We start from the raw sequence: 22,916 nt of genomic DNA on the forward strand, positions 1-22,916 counted from the left end.
TAAACATGCTGGATAATCTAGTAGCAAGAAACAAATAAAAGTATTACTGCATGCTTCAAATAACAAGAAACTAAACTTTCTAATTCTAAACATATTTGAAGCTTGTTTCATTTGTTTCAAAACTTATACTTTAATACTTCAAAATAATAATAAACTTCTTTTGGGCCCGGCATTGTACCACTTTGCGCGCATTCTTAATAAGAATCGAGGTAGCTAATCCCGAAACTACTAAGATACTTCTAGGCCTTGTGCCTAGGGGCAACTTGGAGCCCATCCCTTGGACCTTGTGTCCGGTACATGCCCTTTAAAAGTAAAATACTTTTTATCTTAATTACTTATTCTTTAAATGCCTTGGCATTTTAATAGACACCTTGTGTGCAAAAATTCCTAAAGTCTGGACTTTGGAATTTACTTAAGGCCTTGGCCTTTCTCTTTCTTTTCTTTTTCTTTCTTTTACTTGTTAATACTTCTAAAAGTATTTAATAGGATTCTTATTTTTCCACTGGAATACATGGCTGTTCATGCTTCTTAAAATAGCAAATGAAAACAACTTTGAACTTACTAATCATGCTATAAAATAGAGCAAAAGAAAGCAACTTGGACTTTCTAAACATGCTGTAAAATAGAGCAAAAGAAAGCTAACTTGGACTTTCTAAACATGCTGTAAAATAGAGCAAAAGAATGTAAGTTTGAGCTTCCTATACATGCTGTAAAACAAAGGAAAAGAAAGCACATCTAATCTTACTAATCATGTCACAAAATACACTTTATATATAGCTGTTCGTGCCCCATTTTGGCCAAGAAAACTGATGGTTCTGCACTTGTTAATAGGAAAGGCAACTAATTTAAATCCAGCAATACCAATAGCAAGTGAAACCTATAATTTCTCTAGCGATTAAAAGAAAGACTCCTATTAAACTCTTAACAACCTTACTATCCTTCCAAATTCCTGAAACCCAGCAGGAATCGTGATTCCCTTCTAAAACAGATCTGATGTCCAGCAACAGCAACAGAAAACAAGAAACACTTACTTCTTTTACCTTTCTATTCATCCTAATGTTGTACATAACTAAAGCAAGGAAACCAAGCCATTAAAAATCCAACAGAACTCCCAAATTAGAGTTATCCACACCCATTGCATGGCACAAACCTAAATCCAAATTACTCAACAATAAGATGATACCTACTAGTGAATATAAATGCTCACTTGAATGAATCTGCTCATGCACATGCCTACTAGTGGGAGCTGTCTATAGTTCCATGGCAAGAAAGCAATATAAGGGAAACAAAATGCTATACATAGCTATTCCAACTAGCTGTTCTTTTTCATTGCAGCGAGGAGAAAGAAAGAACAAAATCTAAAACTGTGATAAACAAATCCGTCTCCTTTCATGTTCACTGCCTAAACAACAAAACTAAAATTCCCAAGGCTACATAATCCGATCAACACTTATATAACAATAGAACCAAAGACTTAGCTGCTCTTAATAATTCTGTACTACTACCACCAGAAACTGCTCATATTAAATCTGCAAAAGATCTAAAACTAGTATGAAATTTGTGGTTGTTTCTTGCTTATGGAGATACAAAAGGTATCCGAACTGCACACTTGAATTAAAACTGTTCATGCTCAAAATTAACGCTGACCTAAACTAATTTGGATTTGGCACTAATCTGAGATCAAGCTAGACTGAAGAATTGTAAAACATGATCCGGAAACAAGAAAAGAACTAAATCAAACTTGAAACTGATCAGATCATCTACATGTTCCGAAACAAGCAAGAAAAGAGGGCTAAATCCCTAACAACTAAATTCTGTACAAACACAATCCGAAAACAAGGAAAACAAATTGAAGCTCGGAACTACTCCTACTGCAGGTGAGAAGCAACTCACTTTGGTGTTCTTTAACTTATAACCGAAGAAAATGACCTCTAGGGCTTCGGAGATGTGACTGTTTCGGCTCTTCCTTGTGCCCGCGCGCTTTCTTTGCCGAGAGAAACTCGAACTTGTGAAGAATCCGCGGAGAAGGGAGCTCGCCGGCCGCCGGAAAACAATCCCTAGCCGCTGCTGCGTTTCCGCCCGAGAGAGAAGGCGCCGTCGCGAGGGAGAAAGGAATAGGTTTTCGGATTCGGGAAAAAAAGAATTAGGTCCTTTTAAAACTAGGGTTTTATTTATCAACTATAACATATATATTTCTCGCTTCATACTTATTAACAAAACACTCGCAGCTCGGTTGGTTGGCTGCGTTCGGCTTGAGGCGTGGCTCGCGAGTTCGAAACTCGGCTGCAACCATTTTTTTTTCCTCCTATTTATTAGTTACTGCTTAAATAGAATATTTCTCCTTCTTTAATAAGAAACACTTGCTAGATCAGTTGGTTAAGCGAATCTTTGCTTAACCCGAGATCTGGGCTTCGAATCCTTAGCCGTGCACTTTTATTCCAATTTATTTTAAACATTCCAACTATAGCTTAAATCTATTTCTCTCCATACTTGGTAAACAAAACCCGCGTAACTCAGCGGGTTGGCCAGGTTTTGCTTGGGTCAGTCCAACACGAGGTCATGGGTACGAATCTCACCTTCAACGATTTTTTTTTAAACTTCTTTCTTTTTGTAACACTACTAAACGACCTCCAAAAATTTCGTAAAAATACTCTAAAAATTCCTAAAAATATCTAGAATATTTTAAAAGTATTTTCAAATATTTTTATGGACTTTTAGAACTTGAAATAGGGAAAATTGGGTCGTTACAATTCCCCATACCTTATAAAAAGTTCGTCCTCGAACTTAGAATAATTCTGGATATTTCTGTCTCATACTGTCCTCCCGCTCCCAAGTGACTTCCTCGTGCTTCTGCCAGACGACCTTCACTAGTGGTACTTCTTTGCTTCCCAATCTCTTAACTGCTCTGTCCACTATCTGTGTAGGTCTTCTCTCAAAACTAAGATCCTCTTGGATCTGCACTGATTGAGGCTCAATCACTTGGCTAGGGGCACGGAGGCACTTCTTTAACATGGAGACATGAAATACATTGTGTATTGCTGACATGTCTTGTGGTAATTCTAGCTTGTAAGCTACCTTCCCAATCCTGTCTGTAATCAGGTAAGGTCCTACATAGCGAGGACTTAATTTGCCCTTCTTGCCAAATCTCATCACTCCCTTCATAGGAGCAACTTTGAGAAAAACTGAATCTCCTACTTGAAATTCCAGTGGCCTACGGCGTGTGTCAACATAGCTTTTCTGTCTACTCTGGGCAGTCTCAATCCTCTGTCTGATTTTCTGGACAGCCTGAGTGGTTTCTTCTATCAGCTCTGTCTGAATACCCAGCTCTACTTCCATTTCTTTTCTTTCACCTGCTTCTTGCCAGCATATAGGTGATCTGCACTTTCTGCCATACAACGCCTCATATGGTGCCATCCTGATGGTGGCTTGGTAGCTGTTGTTGTAGGCAAACTCAGCTAAGCACAGATACTTGCACCAACTGCCTTTAAAATCTAGTGCACAAGCCCTGAGCATATCTTCTAGGATCTGATTTACTCGCTCTGTCTGTCCATCGGTTTGAGGATGGAAGGCTGTGCTGAACTTGAGTTTGGTGCCTAGTGCAGTCTGAACACACTCCCAGAAGTGAGAGGTGAAGCGCCCATCTCTATCAGAAACAATAGATTTGGGAACTCCATGAAGTCTGATCACCTCTTTTACATACAGCTGTGCTAACTGCTCTATAGAGTGAGACACTTTGATGGCTAGAAAATGAGCAGACTTGGTCAATCTGTCCACTATCACCCATATCGCATCATATCCATTTGTGGTTCTTGGGAGACCTGTTATGAAGTCCATAGATATGTCTTCCCACTTCCACTCTGGTATTGGAAGAGGTTGTAAAACTCCTCCTGGTCTCTGGTGTTCCGCTTTGACCCTCTGACATGTCAGGCAGGTACTGACATATTTAGCTACATCTCTTTTGAGTCCAGACCACCAGAACTTCTATTTCACGTCTTGGTACATCTTGGTAGAACCAGGATGCATGGCGTATGGTGTACTATGGGCTTCTTCTAAAATTTTCTTTCTCAGCTCTTCATCATTGGGAACACAAAGACGATTTCCCTGATAAAGAATTCCACTGTCTGATACTCGAAATTCTGAACTTCCTTCTTCTTGTATCCCTTGCTTGATCTTTTGAATATCTAGATCATCGCTTTGCTTTCTCTGTATATCCTCAAGCAGGGTTGACTCTAGGGTCAATGCAGAAAGTTGCCCATAAATAATTTCAAGTCCAAGGTCTGACAACTCTTTCTTCAGTGGCAGGGCTAATGATGACAGAGACATCAGGGATGCACTGGACTTTCTGCTTAGTGCATCTACCACTTTATTAGCTTTAACTGGGTGTATTACTTCCTTTCGCTTTCAACTGATGGTTCCCAAAACGCAGGTATATTTTAGGGAACATTGTTGCCCTCTTTAGCTGATCAAATAGATCATCTATTCTGGAAAGAGGGTACTAGTCATTAACTGTTACTTTGCTCAGCACTCTAAAATCTATGCACATTAGCATAGATCCGTCTTTCTTCTTGACAAACAACACAGGAGCTCCCCAAGGTGAGTGACTAGGGCGGATGAAACCCTTGTCAAGTAGCTCCTGAAATTGTTCTTGTAACTCTCTTAGCTCTGCTAGAGAAATTCGGTAAGGAGCTTTTGAAATTGGGCTGATGTCAGGAACCAATTCAATTTCAAACTCCACTTATCTGCTGGGAAGTAGTCCAGGTAGCTCTTCTGGGAACACCTCTGGGTACCCACAGACTACCCGAACATCTTCCTACTTGGGTCTTTCTTGTTATCATTGTCTTTCTAGTTCTAATTACTTAACTGGGGTTTCTGACTCCCCACTGTCTTGTCTTCTATCTTGACTGGCTTGTGTTGTGTTTGTTGTGCCTTGATGCTGTTCAGATAGTGCTCACTAATGCCCTACTGACTAGTTCTTCACCAATCTATGGTCGGTGAGTTTCACTACATCACATTAGGTGTTATTTCTGGTCTCAGCATTAGGAGCATCAGTCTGACTCATTCTTTCACTGTACTTACTAACTCTAGGCAAAGGTGAGCTAGTCTGTTGAATCTTTTGACCGCTTCTTCTACTGGTAGGTCACCTTGTCTAAACTTCCTCATACTGTTTATTGGTGATCCGTTGACAGAAGAATTCTTCGTAAAACTCTGTCTCGAAGTCAACCCAGCTCATCTGGTTGACTACTCTCTTACTCTTAACTCGCTCCCACCACATACGAACATCTCTAGGTAGGCAGTAAGAGGCACACTTTAACCTTCTCAACTTCTGGCCAGTCAAGAAGCTCCATTGTGCTCTCCAGTGTCTTGAACCAAGCCTGGGCATCCGAGGGCTCAGTCGTGCCTGAGAAGCTTTCTAGTTTCAGCTTCAGCCACTGGATGAGGTATGCTTCTTGTCTTCTAGGTGTTGTGGTGACTTCCAGGGCAACTGATGGGACTTCAATCACCACTGGGGTCTCCACATTAATGGTTGGGGGAGGAACTGGTTGCTGATTCGCCATCAGATTGACGATCACTTGCTGCTGCTCGCTACTTATCTCTGAGGTTGAGCAACAACTTCAGAGAGAATAGGCCCAGGGGTTCTGGGCTCTTCGTTCTCCTGAACTTGGTCCTCAGTATGAATGATACGGGGACGTCCTCTTCTTGACATCTAATTATGCAGGGAAAAAGACTTGGTATCTTCTCTATCCTTTCTAACTTCTCTATCCTTTCTAAACAAACATATGTATGAATCAAGAAAGGAGAAACAGTAACTTCTATCTTACTTAAGCACTTATAAGTAATCACTCTATACTGCAAATAATAATAAAGGAAAGCAATAAAGAAAGAATTTAAATACTTTCTTACTTGAAGACGGCATGGCTGATGCTGATGTGTGTGTGATGCTGGAGAATGGGAACTGCTCTGATACCAACTGTAACGACCACCCTTCTTACTACTACTACTACTCTCTAAGAGTGACCGTTACTTATCTACTAACTCTACTTAACCGGTTTATTAAAAATCTCTAGGAAAACCCTACCGAAAAATTTCGGCAGAGTCTCCCTTGTACCGGTGACCATTTCCCATAATACAAACAAATAATAAACCATCAGCCACATGCGGCTGGTATAAATACTTCACAACCACGCAGTAATAATATCACAATAACTAAAAGGAAACTATTCTAGCAATAGTAAACAAATAGAACTCCAACGATAAGACATACCAAACTACAAGTGAGGAATAGACTCAATTACAATCTCAACTTCATCATAGCATTAAAAGAGAACTAAAATAACTAAACAGAAAAGTCTTGGCAATTTGCCAGCTCATTCTGGATCTCTCCATAGTCCAGTCATCACACACCTTCATCACCACCACCTTGTCGCCTTCCTTGCTAAATCTTTTCCTTTCCTTTATCTGCAGTAGGAGGAAGTGCAGTCTATAAGCATAAAGCTTAGTGAGCGCTATCTACTCACAAAAACTCGATATGCATGTATATAAATAAAAACATGCTAAAACTGAATGCTAACATGTAAAGCTACTCATGCTCATACATAGCAAAGGAATCATGCTAACTGAAATACTAAACATGTATAGTTAATCATGCTCATAAGAATGAAACTATAAAAGAAGCATACTAAACATGTAAAACTAAACATGCTGGATAATCTAGTAGCAAGAAACAAATAAAACTATTACTGCATGCTTCAAATAACAAGAAACTAAACTTTCTAATTCTAAACATATTTGAAGCTTGTTTCATTTGTTTCAAAACTTATACTTTAATACTTCAAAATAATAATAAACTTCTTTTGGGCCCGGCATTGTACCACTTAGCGCGCATTCTTAATAAGAATCGAGGTAGCTAATCCCGAAACTACTAAGATACTTCTAGGCCTTGTGCCTAGGGGCAACTTGGAGCCCATCCCTTGGACCTTGTGTCCGGTACATGCCCTTTAAAAGTAAAATACTTTTTATCTTAATTACTTCTTCTTTAAATGCCTTGGCATTTTAATAGACACCTTGTGTGCAAAAATTCCTAAAGTCTGGACTTTGGAATTTACTTAAGGCCTTGGCCTTTCTCTTTCTTTTCTTTTTCTTTCTTTTACTTGTTAATACTTCTAAAAGTATTTAATAGGATTCTTATTTTTCCACTGGAATACATGGTTGTTCATGCTTCTTAAAATAGCAAATGAAAACAACTTTGAACTTACTAATCATGCTATAAAATAGAGCAAAAGAAATCAACTTGGACTTTCTAAACATGCTGTAAAATAGAGCAAAAGAAAGCTAACTTGGACTTTCTAAACATGCTGTAAAATAGAGCAAAAGAATGTAACTTTGAGCTTCCTATACATGCTGTAAAACAAAGGAAAAGAAAGCACATCTAATCTTACTAATCATGTCACAAAATACACTTTATATATAGCTATTCGTGCCCCATTTTGGCCAGGAAAACTGATGGTTCTGCACTTGTTAATAGGAAAGGCAACTAATTTAAATCCAGCAATACCAATAGCAAGTGAAACCTATAATTTCTCTAGCGATTAAAAGAAAGACTCCTATTAAACTCTTAACAACCTTACTATCCTTCCAAATTCCTGAAACGCAGCAGGAACCGTGATTCCCTTCTAAAATAGATCTGATGTCCAGCAACAGCAACAGAAAACAAGAAACACTTACTTCTTTTACCTTTCTATTCATCCTAATGTTGTACATAACTAAAGCAAGGAAACCAAGCCATTAAAAATCCAACAGAACTCCCAAATTAGAGTTATCCACACCCATTGCATGGCACAAACCTAAATCCAAATTACTCAACAATAAGATGATACCTACTAGTGAATATAAATGCTCACTTGAATGAATCTGCTCATGCACATGCCTACTAGTGGGAGCTGTCTATAGTTCCATGGCAAGAAAGCAATATAAGGGAAACAAAATGCTATACATAGCTATTCCAACTAGCTGTTCTTTTTCATTGCAGCGAGGAGAAAGAAAGAACAAAATCTAAAACTGTGATAAACAAATCCGTCTCCTTTCATGTTCACTGCCTAAACAACAAAACTAAAATTCCCAAGGCTACATAATCCGATCAACACTTATATAACAATAGAACCAAAGACTTAGCTGCTCTTAATAAATCTGTACAAGATCTCAAACTAGTATGAAATTTGTGGTTGTTTCTTGCTTATGGAGATACAAAAGGTATCCGAACTGCACACTTGAATTAAAACTGTTCATGCTCAAAATTAACGCTGACCTAAACTAATCTGGATTTGGCATTAATCTGAGATCAAGCTAGACTGAAGAATTGTAAAACATGATCCGGAAACAAGAAAAGAACTAAATCAAACTTGAAACTGATCAGATCATCTACATGTTCCGAAACAAGCAAGAAAAGAGGGCTAAATCCCTAACAACTAAATTCTATACAAACACAATCCGAAAACAAGGAAAACAAATCGAAGCTCGGAACTACTCCTACTGCAGGTGAGAAGCAACTCACTTTGGTGTTCTTTAACTTATAACCGAAGAAGATGACCTCTAGGGCTTCGGAGATGTGACTGTTTCGGCTCTTCCTTGTGCCCGCGCGCTCTCTTTGCCGAGAGAAACTCGAACTTGTGAAGAATCCGCGGAGAAGGGAGCTCGCCGGCCGCCGGAAAACAATCCCTAGCCGCTGCTGCGTTTCCGCCCGAGAGAGAAGGCGCCGTCGCGAGGGAGAAAGGAATAGGTTTTCGGATTCGGGAAAAAAAGAATTATGTCCTTTTAAAACTAGGGTTTTATTTATCAACTATAACATATATATTTCTCGCTTCATACTTATTAACAAAACACTCGCAGCTCGGTTGGTTGGCTGCGTTCGGCTTGAGGCATGGCTCGCGAGTTCGAAACTCGGCTGCAACCATGTTTTTTTCCTTATATTTATTAGTTACTGCTTAAATAGAATATTTCTCCTTCTTTAATAAGAAACACTTGCTAGATCAGTTGGTTAAGCGAATCTTTGCTTAACCCGAGATCTGGGCTTCGAATCCTCAATCGCGCACTTTTATTCCAATTTATTTTAAACATTCCAACTATAGCTTAAATCTATTTCTCTCCATATTTGGTTAACAAAACCCGCGTAGCTCAGCTGGTTGGCCAGGTTTTGCTTGGGTCAGTCCGACCTGAGGTCGTGGGTTCGAATCTCACCTTCAACATTTTTTTTTTTTTAAACTTCTTTCTTTTTGTAGCCCTACTAAACGACCTCCAAAAATTACGTAAAAATACTCTAAAAATTCCTAAAAATCTCTAGAATATTTTAAAAGTATTTCCAAATATTTTTATGGACTTTTAGAACTTGAAATAGGGAAAATTGGGTCGTTACACATGCTTTCTAAGGATGTAAAACTAGTCTAAGGCCAAAACTATTTTCGAAAGTCTAAAAATGGAAAGTTTGAAAACAAACAAGTTTAACCTATAAGTTGGTAAAGTCATTTTTGAAAGTATTTTTGAAAGATCCTAGTCTATTAAGCACATCCTTAATTTTCATCGTAAGTTGCTAAATTCACTTTCAGGGAGAGGTTTTGTAAAAATGTCAGCTAAATTTGATTTGGACTCAATGTACTTGAGTTCAATGTCGCCTTTAGTAACATGATCCCTGATGAAGTGGTGTCTAATTTCAATATGTTTGGTTCTTGAATGATGCACAGGATTCTTGGTTAAGTTAATTGAACTTATATTGTCAATTAATACTTTTACATTTGTGATATTTAAGTTGAAATCTTTTAGAGTATGCATCATCCATAATATTTGTGCAACACATTCGCCTATAGCTATGTATTCTGACTCAGTTGTAGACAGAGCAACACAATGTTGCTTTCTACTAAACCAGCTAACAAGTGATGAACCTAATAATTGGCATCCACCACTTGTGCTTTTGCGGTCTAATTTGCATCCGGCATAATCCGAGTCGAATACCCTATTAGTTCAAAATTACTTGTCCTAGGATACAGATTCCTACATTTGTTGTTCCTTTAAGATATCTAAAATTCTTTTAACCTGTGTCAAATGGGATTCCTTAGCACAAGTTTGGTATCTAGCACACATACTAGCGCAAATAAAATATCAAGTCGACTTGCATTAGGTATAGATAGGCTACCTATTGCACTTCTATAATATTTTAAGTGAACTGGTTTTCCATTTGGGTCACTATCTAAGATTGTGTTTACAACAGGTGTTTTATTTCTTTTGTATTTTCCATTCCGAATTTTTAAGTAATTCTTTGGTGTATTTATGTTGAGAGATATAGTTTCCTTCATTTGTCTGTTTGATTTGTAATCCTAAGAAATAGGTTAGTTTTCCCACTAAGCTCATTTCAAACTCTTTTTCCATTAGATTAATAAATTCTTCTAAAAATTCTGAATTTGTTGAGCCAAATATTATGTCATCCACGTATATTTGTGCAATAAATATGTTTGTATTTAATGATTTGACAAACAAGGTTGGGTCAATTTGACCTTGTTTGAATCCTTTAGATGTTAGGTAAGATGTTAGCCTCTCATACCACGCCCTGGGTGCTTGTTTAAGTCCATATAGGGCTTTCTTTAATTTAAAAACATAATCAGGGTGTTCTAAGCTTTCAAAACCAGGAGGCTGACCTACATAAACTTCTTCTCTGATTAGTCCATTAAGAAAGGCAGACTTAACATCCATTTGGTATAGTTTAAATCCCTTATGGGCTGCATAACTTAGTAACATTCTAATGGATTCTAATCTGGCTACTGGGGCATATGTTTTGTCATAGTCAAGTCCTTCAACTTGACTAAATCCTTTGGCAACCAGTCTAGCCTTATTTCTAGTAATTTCCCCAGTTTCACTTAGTTTGTTTCTGAATACCCATTTTGTTTCTATTATTTTCTTATTCTTAGGTGGTGGGACTAGGTCCCAGACCTCATTACGCTCAAATTGGGCTAGTTCTTCTTGCATAGCTATAATCCAATCTGGGTCTAGTAGGGATTCATCCACAGTTTTAGGTTCAATTTTTAAAATTAATGAGATTTGACTTAGGTTTCTAAAGGATGATCTGGTTTGAACTCTTAAGTCTGGGTCACCAATTATTTGATCAGTTGGATGATTTGGGTTTACCCTTATTGTTTTAGGAGGTTGATTCTCTTGATGTTGTTCCTCGTCTTCATGATTTAGAGTTTGGTTGGTTTCTGGAACAAACTCTGGGGGTTGTGTAGGTTCTATGTCTTGTTTAGTTTCTTTAAATTTTACATTAGTAGTTTCTTCAATTTTTAAGGTAACTTTATTATAAATTCTGTAGCCTCTACTGTTTAGGGAATATCCTACAAAAATTCCATTTTCAATTTTAGAGGTGAATTTTCCTAAGTGTTCTCTTGTATTTAAGATAAAAACTGGGCACCCAAATACTTTAAAATATTTTATATTTGGTTGTTTATTATAAAACATTTCGAAGAACGTTTTGTTATGGGTTTTATTTATTGTTGTTCTGTTCTGTACATAGCAGGCTGTACTAACAGCTTCTGCCCAAAAGTATTTAGGTAGGTTATACTCATTTAACATTGTTCTAGAAGCTTCAAGTAAGGTTCTATTTTTTCTTTCTACAATCCCATTTTGTTGGGGGGTTTTAGGGCATGAGAACTCATGATGGTAACCGTTTTCTAGACAAAAACTGTTAAAGTTGTGATTTTTAAATTCTCCCCCGTTGTCACTCCTAATTCTTTTAATTTTAATATCTTTTTCATTTTCAATTTGTTTGCAGAAATTTGTAAAAATTCCAAAAGTTTCATTTTTATGTTTTAAGAATTTTACCCAAGTAAACCTAGAATAATCGTCTATAATTACTAAACAATATAAGTTTCCATTTATAGATTTGACTCCATGGGAGTCAAAAAGGTCTAAATGTAGAAGTTCTAAGATTGAGTTAGTTTGTGGTTGATTTGTTTGTTTGTGGGTTGACTTAGTTTGTTTTCCTTGTTGACAAGCATTACATATAGTTGAATCTAAGTTAGGTAACTTCGGTAAGCCTTTTACAAGTCCATTTAGTTTACTTATATTTCTAAAGTTGGTGTGAGACATTCTCCTATGCCATAACCTTTTGTGTTAAATAACACTTAATGGAAGAAATGGTTAAGTTGATGACATAGATGTTGTCTTTTCTAAAACCTTTTAGGCTTATGGTAGGATTATCTAGATCTTTGATTGAGCATTCTGTAGATAGAAACTTGACCTTATACCTAGTATCACACAATTGACTTATACTTAGAAGATTATATTTAAAGTTTTCAACAAGTAAGACATTTGTAATTATAAAGTCTGATTTTAATTCAATATTACCTATACCAATTACCTTGAGTTTGTCGTTGTTTCCAAAGGCAACTGTTCCTAGGCTTTTGTAAGTGAGTTGAGTGAACTTGGTGTGATCTCCAGTCATATGTTTGGAGCAACCACTGTCCAAAATCCACTTGGTTTCCTACAGTAAGTAGGATTTTGAAGTTAGTCTTTCGAGCATGCATTAATTTAAGTTTAAAATTAAGATTTTGAGATTAATTTAAGTTTTAAAATTAAAATTTTGAGATTAATTAAAATTAAGTTTTAAAATTAATTTAAGTTTTTAAAATTAAAATTTTGAAATTAATTTTTTAAGTTTTAAAATTAATTTAAGTTTAAAATTAAAATTTTGAAATTAATTTAAGTTTTAAAATTAAAATTTTGAAATTAATTTTTAAGTTTTAAAATTAAAATTTTGAAATTAATTTAAGTTTTAAAATTAAAATTTTGAAATTAATTTAGGTTTTAAAATTAAAATTTTGAAATTAATTTTTAAGTTTAAAATTGAAATTTTGAAATTAATTTAAGTTTTAAAATTAAAATTTTGAAATTAATTTAAGTTTTAAAATTGAGATTTTGAAATTAATTTTTAAGTTTAAAATTGAAAATTTGAAATTAATTTAAGTTTTAAAATTAAAATATTGAAATTAATTTAAGTTTTAAAATTAAAATTTTGAAATTAATTTTTAAGTTTTAAAATTAATTTAAGTTTTAAAATTAAAATTTTGAAATTAATTTAAGTTTTAAAATTGTGATTTTGAAATTAATTTTTAAGTTTAAAATTGAAATTTTGAAATTAATTTAAGTTTTAAAATTAAAATTTTGAAATTATTTTAAGTTTTAAAATTAAAATTTTGAAATTAATTTTTAAGTTTTAAAATTAATTTAAGTTTAAAATTAAAATTTTGAAATTAATTTTTAAGCCTTATTCATCTCACCCGATCTATATTATCAATCAAGGAATCCTATGATTTTGTGAGATGAAATTGGTTTGATTACAGAGTTTTAGTTTAACTTGTGTTAGATTCAGACTTAGCTTTGGTTTCCACAAGTAGGCATTCTTCGAATAAACTTCTAAGCTTGGTGAGTCACAAGGACATCATTAGAAGTAACCAACCTTTCGAGGTTTTCCGAATAGTCCTATCCACGGAACTTAGTACTACATCTTGGTCTAACTGGTTAGGATTCGTTTAAGGGTAGCTTCGGTCAGTTCCACTTGGCCAAATGCACCAGATCGAAACCATATCTTTCTAGACATGCGATGCCCAAGTTTCCCTAACGTACTATCATCCAAAATTTCACCAGTACCATGTTTCAAGTTAAACTTGGTCTCTTTTTAACTAATCCTAATTACCCTGCCGGGTTGGTAAATTTTGGGTTACCCTATCGGGTAAGTTAGTTTTGGAGGTGCCAGCTATTCTGGAGCCTCCCCCTGAATTATTGGCCATTAATTTAAGTTTTGATTTTAGGCTTGTGTCGATTCTTTTTATAGTTATAGTTAACTTGGTGATTTTCAAACTGTTTAGATTTTGAATTTGATTTAGGTTTGTATTTTGGATTTTGGTTTGGTTTATTTAATTTTATATAATGTATTTTTTCTTTAGGTATATAATATTGATTAAGTCCTACTTGCGTGGTCAGACACGCTTTCGGGACCCAAGCTAGATTGGTTGACTTGTATTGGGTTATTAATGATTTGAAGGTTTTATTTGAATTCGACTTATATCCTAGTCCGGTTTTATTATAACATGCTTTTTGATTATTTAGGATTAAATCTAAATTTTTTGATCTTGTTGTAAATTTTTCTAACATCTCTTTTAAGTTGTTTATTTCATTTTTTAATGATAAATTCTCCTCCTCAAGTGTTAGATTTTGAGTTGGATTTGAATTCTTTAATTGTTCCTTGAGGTTTTGATTTTCCTCAAGAAGTGATTTGTTTTCATTTTCTAATTTAGTTAATTTACTATTTAAACAGGAAATAATTCTAAAATTTTTTTTGTTTAAATTAAAGTATACCTCATTCGGGCCTTCGGAAACGAGTACGGACTCGTGGCTTGTTTCGGGTTCAGACCCGTCGTCATCTTCCGACTCGTTATCTGTTTCGACTTCGCGGGCCATCAGTGCGAGGTGGCTTTGATGTTTCTGCTCTTCTTCCTCCGATTCATCCGAGGAGTCGTCCCACGTTGCTTTGAGTGCCTTCTTTTTGGTTGGCTTTGGTTTGTCGAACTTTAGTTTTGGACATTCGTTCTTGTAATGTCCCTTTTTGTTGCAGCCGTAGCAAGTCACGTTCTTTTGTTCTGAGGGAGAGCTGATCTTTTGAAGATCCTTTTTGCTGAAGCTCCTCTTTTTCCTGGTGAACATTTTTCTTACCAAGTTCACCAGGTGTTCTTTGTCTTCGGAGTCTTCTTCAAGTTCGAGCTTGCCTTTCTTTTCTTTGGAGGAACCTGCAAATAGTGCTATACCTTTCTCGGCTCCGGCATTAGTTTGTTCGTGTAATTCTAATTCACAAAACAGCTCGTCTAATTTTAAGTTAGAAAGATTCTTAGAAATTTTGTAGGCATCCACTATTGATGCCCACAAACTATTACGTGGAAAAGCGTTTAGAGCGTACCTTATTAAGTCTCTGTTCTCCATTTGATGGCCTATTGCATGAAGCCCGTTGAGGATGTCCTTGATCCTCGCGTGTAGTTGATTCGCTGTTTCTCCTTCCTGCATTTTTATATTAAAATTTTTATTTAGAAGCAGGTCTCGTTTTGTTACCTTAGCGTCGCTTGTTCCCTCGTGCAGTTCGATCAGCTTGTCCCATAGTTCTTTAGCGTTTTTGTGTGGACCGACTCGGTTCAGTTCTTCTCTTGTCAATCCGCACTGTAGAGTGTTGATCGCTTTATTTTCTGTTATGCTTTTTTCTTGAGATCTGCTGTCCAGTCTTCAGGATCCACTAGATTCCCGGCGTTGTCCACTGGAATTTTGTAAGGTTTCGTAATGCTCATCCACTGGTCGAAGTCTGTCTTGAGGTAGACCTCCATGCGCTTCTTCCAGTAAGGGAAGTCATCCCCGTTGAAGAGTGGAGGTCGCACTGTGCTGAATCCTTCTTGTTTGGACATTCTGTGCACAGATAAATAACCAAGAAAAAATATCCCAAGACTTGGTCTTGGATTAGTAGTGCGGGAAGAAAAAGATAAAAAAAAACTAGATTCGTGTTGCACTAATTTAAATTGATTAGTTAAATATTAAGTTATCGAAACACCAGTTTAAAAAAAAACACTTCACCCCCTGTCTGATTGGTGGTACCCGCTCTGATACCACTTGTAGGACCGTTAGATTCGATAGAGGGGGGTGAATATCGATTCGAAAAAACAAGAGTTTAAGCGCAGCGGAAAAAGATAAAGTAGACACAAATATTTTTACTTCGTTCGGAGCCTGTGACGACTCCTACTCGAAGGCCCGTGGTCCTTGACCACTTTCGTTGGGCAATCACTAGCAAGTCGAAATATGATTACAGAAAAAGTACAGGAGATGCTAGTAATAATAAAGCAATACCGACAAAAAGAAAATTAAACAAAAACCGGAAGAGCACTTTTGTCGGAGCGTTGTTGGCGTCGCACTTGAACGTCGAGCAGCAAGATCAGCAGAAGAGTTCTCAGTCAAAGTTGATTCTGAAGCTCCTGTCTGGGGCTTCTTTTATATGCTGTTACCGGCGCCTGGATCCCTTCCGCCTGGAGTGTGACGAATTGCTCAAATCAAGATGCTCCACGTAGCGACGAGGTGTTTGGATAAAATTCGCCTTCAAGGCGCCGGATCTTGTTCGAAGACTCCTTTTCGCAAAACAAGGTTAGTCCGAGGCAAATATATATCTGTAAAACAAATGGTTAGCATAGTTAAAGTTCAACAGATAGATAAAGAGTATGACTTAGATTCCGTCTTCGAGAGCGGAATCTAGTCACGATCTCGACTTAGACATCGAAATGGATCTAAGCGGATCGAGGCCTAATGTCCCCTTCCAGGGAACGCGTCCTCACCTACTCCCTCCTTACTTACCTGCCAGACGTCCGGTCAGCCCGTCGACCCGTCTGGACTTCTTGCCAAGCGTCCGGTCAGCCCGTCGACCCGCTTGGACTTCTCGCCAGCTATCCGGTCAGCCCGTCGACCTAGCTGGACTTTTCCTGCACACTTGATCAAAGTGTCAGACAACAACACAACTAACTTAACCTATTTGTCATTCATCAAAACCTGGGTTAGACCGTTAGTGCTACCCGCACCAACAGTATCGTATACCTCCTCTGATACCACTAAATTGTCACGCCCCGAGGGAGTCCCTGTCCGAAGAAATTTCGGCAGCACCTCCCCTGTACGGGTGACAATCTGAAGCAATTCTACATACAAAATATACATCAGCCACAAGCGGCTGGAATATACACACAACCACGCAGTTATATATATATTTAACAGCCTACACAGCTGTACTAAAACAAAAAAAAACACAGCGGAAAAAGACAACACATACAACCCAAAACGAAAACTACTAGCCGGCTAGGCTTACACAATAAGCAAAGCAACATTTCCAGAAACAAAACCGGAACACAGAACCAAAAACTCACATATCATATACCATGATAAAACAGCAAAAAGACAGCGACATGTCTTCTGATGTGACGCGGGGACTAGCAAACAGGATGCTCCAAGCGACACCATAAATAACCTGGTACCTGAAAAATATAGTGTCCACGGGGGTGAGTTCAACAACTCAGCGAATACCAATAGACATGCCTAGTAAGATATATCTAACAGCAATAAACATGGAATACAACTTCTGAATAATATATAGGAAATATACAAAACTGAAAAGTAACCAACGAAGCTGTACTCACCAGGAACTCCTATCCTGAACTAAAAGGTCATCAAACCAATACGCAGTATGTCTCCTGTATGCATATAAAACAAATGCATCCACAAAAATGCAGCATATAAGTGCAGCAAACACAAGCAAATAAATACAATCAATGCATGTGATGACCGTGCACTCTAACATCACTGCTCTGAACGGTGGAGTGGACGGAATCTTTGTCGGAGTACTCATCCTCGACCCCAAATCATAAATGGGGAGCTCAATGCTCTCATCTCCCGTACATGATGACGGGGAGATATCTCTGACGTGCTACCAGTCACCGACCAGCGGAGCCAAACAAAGTCCACCGTCTGGCTACCACCGCTACACTAAATGCCAGTGAGCCAAATGAACTGCGGCTACCACGCTGAGTCACGGACCAGAGCCAAGCAGAACCGCCACACACACGATAAACCACTAATCCATGAGTGGTGGTGTGTGCGATACATCTGGCGATGGGCTCAACCATAGTGGAGCCGACAATCGCCCAGCATGCAATCATGATGCATGACACTAAGCATAGCAAAAACTGATCAACATAACCATATCCATATATATAAAATGAGTACTGTAAAATCGATGGTCACATACCAAAATCTAGAGTACATAGGTCAGATAGAATATCAAAAACCTATGTCCTGAACATAATAAGTATGGAATATCCTGATCAGCATAGAAAAATCCATATATACATAATATGGGTACCACAGTATCAGTAGGTCAAATCTACGGATTTAGGGTATACAGGTCCTCTTTGGTATAACAACCTAGATCCTAAACATATCCCCCTTCCATAGCATATATACCAACAATATGCACAGATCAAAGCCACAAAGTCTAGGTACACGAATCATATATGATATACCAATAGAAATACACAATCCAGGTATGGCATAAAAACCTAAGTATCAGATAATTTAGATACACATGTCAGAAACAAAAATCCAGAGTCTAATCCTAACCTCAGTAAAGCATGGTATGTCACTCTAGAAACTAAGATTCTCATGGCAACAAATCACGAGATATAAGCACGGATACATCACAGGCGACAAACCTAACATGCTATGGATATCAAACAGTGGCATACCAAAGGTAAACATGTTCATTGCTTGTAGTTATAAATACTATGCATATCCAAATGACAACATCATAAAAGATAAGTCAAGAGGTACCCGCCTCCAATGTAGATCGTGTTGTATGTCCTCTAATCAGAGCTCTTGTCTCAAATCAAAACCCTGAAATAAATATACAATCAACACTTAGGTTTATCGTAGATCGGATAATGCAAGCCGAAACCTCAATAAATCCAATCTTATGACCTCACCCTTTTCTTCCAAAACTTATCCAACACCTGATAATCATTTTCTGTTAACATAATCCACCTTAACAATTCCTCAAATAAATGATTACTAATGAATCTAAATCTGTAACTAAACTCTAGTTAAATCCACAACTGGAAATGAAATCAAATCTCCAATCTCAACAAATTAATAAATTCAAAATCAATTAAAGATTATCAACTAGATGTCTAATCGGATTCAGTTCCTTACCCAAACAAACATCCAACTTCCTTCTTCCCAACCTTGCTAGTTGATCCACATCACACAACCCTGCAGAAAAGAACCTTACTGTTGGAATTAAACGAATCAAGAACAAGACCAAGCAATGGAGTTTACGGATCAAACATCAACCCAACTCACCTTACCGTTACCTTACTTAAACCCCTTACTCTGAAGAGGAGATGGAGCCTAGGTCACAAGAGGGGTCGGTGGCACTTGGCAGAAGCGAAGAGAACGACTACCGGCACTAGTGCAGAGAGGAACAGCACCATCGCTCCAATTCAGAGGCACGAGGTGGAAGGAGGAAAAAGGAGGGAGTCGCGATCGGCCGGCTAGGGCTCACAGACAGCGGCGCTCAGCCTCATCTTGTCACCGTAATCTCGGCTCGGGCAGTGAGAAGAGCGGCTATGAAGACGGCTAGGGCACCAGTGCTAGGCAGAGGGACGAGCTCGGCCGGAAGTGGCTCGGGGAATCCGGTGGCCGGCGCTCGAAGAAGAGAAGGGAGGTCGGCCGATCGAAAGGAGTCGGTGTCGGCGCACAAGGGTTTCGGCCGGCCGTTGTCGCTAGGGCAGTGGAAAGGAAACTTTGCCCGGCGACCAGCGCTAAGGCTGAAGAAATCACGGTGGGTGCTAGGGCACAGGTGCGCCGGCAGTGGATCGGCGCTGCTCCGATCACCTCAGATGACGGCGGCGCCTAGATGCGGCTCGGGAGTAAAAAAAAAATGGGAAGGGGAAGGGAGATCCTCGTCTGGATCGGGAGAGAACATGAGAAGGATCGAGAAGAAGGAAGAGAGATCGGCGAGGGAGTAGGGAACCGCACGGTAGGGAAAAATGGGGAAAAAGAAATAAAGAAAAATAAAAGGAAAATAAAAAGGAAAAATCAACATTTCCTCACTTAAATGGGGTAGCCTAAACAGGCTTTCCTGGACCCCATTTTTATCCCCGTAAACTCATCCATACGAGTTCCGAAAAATTCCCGAAAAATTTCTAAAAATTCCAGAAAATTTCCTTATCAATATTTGCCTATTTTCGGTATTTTACACTAACAATAGCGTACAAGTTGGGACTGGCCAACCAAGTTTACAGGTCGGGGTTTCTAGCCTTGCGATACAAGACAGACCGTACAAGTCGGGATTGGCCAACCAAGGATACAGGTCGGGGCTTCTAGCCTTGTGGCATAGAACATAGCGTACAGGTCGGGATTGACCAACCAAGGATACAGGTCAGGGCTTCTTGCCTTGCGACACAGGACAGAGCGTACAAGTCGGGATTGGCCAACCAAGGATACAGGTCGGGGCTTCTAGCCTGGTGGCACAGAACATAGCGTACAGGTCGGGATTAACCAACCAAGGATACAGGTCAGAGCTTCTAGCCTTGTGACACAAGATAGAGCGTACAGGTCGGGATTGGCCAACCAAGGATACAGGTGGGGGTTTCTAGCCTTGTAGCACAGAACATAGCGTACAGGTCGGGATTAGCCAACCAAGGATACAGGTCAGGGCTTCTAGCCTTGCGGTACACGATACATGGACAAGCGTACAGGTCGGGATTGTGTCGACTGACAGTTGCAGGTCGAGATCCAGGATGAGCGGAAGCCAACTGACGGATATAGGTCGGAATCCAGGAGAAGTGGAAGCACACCGAGGCATACAGGTCGTGACCCAGGGCATGTGTAGGACCAGATGCATAAAGCAGTAGAGGATAGCTACAGGTCTACGCTCACAGGTCGGGACCAGCAAATACAAAGAGCCAGTACAGGGATAACGAGAGGAGGTCGGGCGCTACACGACATGCAGTCTAAGGAATCGTAACCATCTGTCAGAGAATAATCACTGTCTATCAGAGAATATGTCAATGGTTGGGTACTCACAACACTCTGGTTCCTTCCTGGACTTATAAGAAGACGCCACGTGTCATCCATCGCTAGACAAAGCCTGACATCTGATATTCCCTGACACCCGTCAGACTCCAGAAGCATCCGTTGCGGTATAAAAAGGGATGCTTTGTTCCTTACGCAGGTACGCTCACTCGTCATTTCTTACTCATCTTTATTTTTCGTCCTTTCTCTGTGCTTCTGGGGGAAAAGTACCTGATTTGAGCGTCGGAGGGCCTGACCCGGGGACTTTTTCCCTGGTTTCTGATCTCTAACGACTTGTGGGCTCGTCTGAGTGTGCGCAGCATCCTTGCTTCACCATCCCCGTCATCTACCCTCGTCATCCGTTCGTGTCAAGTCTCCCGATGGGTGCCAGATCGACCAGGCCTCACAACGACTTTCCGTCAACCTCAACTTCAGCATCATCCATCTCTGTCTGACTCAATTTTCGGACGGGATCATAAATGATGGACAAACATTAGTATTTATAGATGTCAAAAGAAGGGAAAAAAAAGTTAAAGAGTAGTTTAATAGAAAAAGAAACAAAAATTAAAAAGTATTTTAATAAAAAAAATAAAAGCCAAACAATGTTTTAACTTAAAACAAAGAAAAAAAACAAAAAGTGTTTTAATTAAAATTAAGTAACGGAAGAGACAAAAAAAAAAAAAAAAAGTATGTTAAACAATATTAAGAAAAATAACAATAATGTTTTGAGTTGGGTATTCAAAATCAAATGGATGGATGGATTAATGATCCCACTAGTTCATTCTTGTCGTAGGATTAGCTTAAAGTTTAGTTCAATTGAATTTGTCCTTTAGTTTAACTCATCATTAACGGTTTGAAAATGATTATTAAATTTGATTAGCAATTCTTATATTGCTCGTATTATAAGCCGATTTTATGATTTATTTGTCTTCATATAATCTGGAGACGGACTGTATATTGATCGCATATAACTTTGATCAAATCATGCAAAGTGAACTCAATGAACTTGATTGTGTTTGATGACTCGATGATCTAAATTGAGGATGTTGAGATAGAGGCATAATAATTACAAGAGTTTACAATAGTAAATGTATGATAGCTAGACAAGTGTACGCCCTCTAATAACTTAATTGTGAAGCCTTCGACTAGGAGATTGTTTGTCCGAATTAATAACTTAATCTTGGTTCTTTGAGTACTATAATTAATTGTTGGAGTAAAACCAATGCAAGATGAAATAAAATTTTTGGTTCTTTGAGTACCACTTAGTATTTGATAGGATGATCAAATTGATTAATTAATTTGATATTTGATTAAAATTCTCTTTAAAATAAAATAAAATAATTTAATTTATTAATAATAATATTAATGATATTAATGGTAATAATAAGATGAAAATATATAGAATAAATAAATATAATCTATTTATAATTTTTAAATTTTAAAATAAATTTATATAATTTTAATGGGATAATTTGATTAGGATTTGAGGAAGCCGATTTAAATTACTTTATTTAAGTTAGGAGTTGATTGAATCAATTACCTAAAATTTAATTAAAAACATAAAGTTAACTACAAGTACTATGTCAGCCCCTTCACTGTGTCATCCTCTCCCCTTCGTCACTTCCCTCACCTCGTGCGCTCGCTATTGCTACTCCTTTCACCCACCGCTGCAAGTCGTTAGTCAATTCCTTCTCCTCTTCCCCATTACACATGAGAGTGCTCACTACATACAAGAGGAGGAGAGACTAAGGGATGAGACATATGAGTGTATTCACTTATTTGGTTCTCAAGGTTCGAGAAAGAAGCGAAAGAGGATCAACAATAACGGAAAAGATAAACAAACTGCATATTCTAGGGGTTATAACCACAAGGAGCATAAGAAATAGGAATCAACTTATTTCTTTTGCGAGAAGAAAGTCATATGAAGAAAGACTGCTTCAAATACTCCAACTAGTGTGTTAAGAAAGGTAAACTTCTAAACTTTGCTACTTTGGAAGTCAATTTGGCTATAGTATTCACTGACACTTGGTGGATAGATATCAATGCTACTATTTACACAAGTGCCACTATATAGGGTTTTCTCAGGAGCCAACTTCTACTTGATGGTGAAAGATATATCTATATGGGTAATGGAAAGAAGGTTAAAGTAGAGTTCATAGGTGTCTTCAAACTTTGTTTATGAACTAATGTCTTTCTAGATTTGGAAAATACAATCATCGTGTTGTCTTTTATATGGAATT

The sequence above is a fragment of the Zingiber officinale genome, chromosome 3A (genome assembly GCF_018446385.1).
Source record: "Zingiber officinale cultivar Zhangliang chromosome 3A, Zo_v1.1, whole genome shotgun sequence".
Lineage (NCBI taxonomy): Eukaryota > Viridiplantae > Streptophyta > Magnoliopsida > Zingiberales > Zingiberaceae > Zingiber > Zingiber officinale.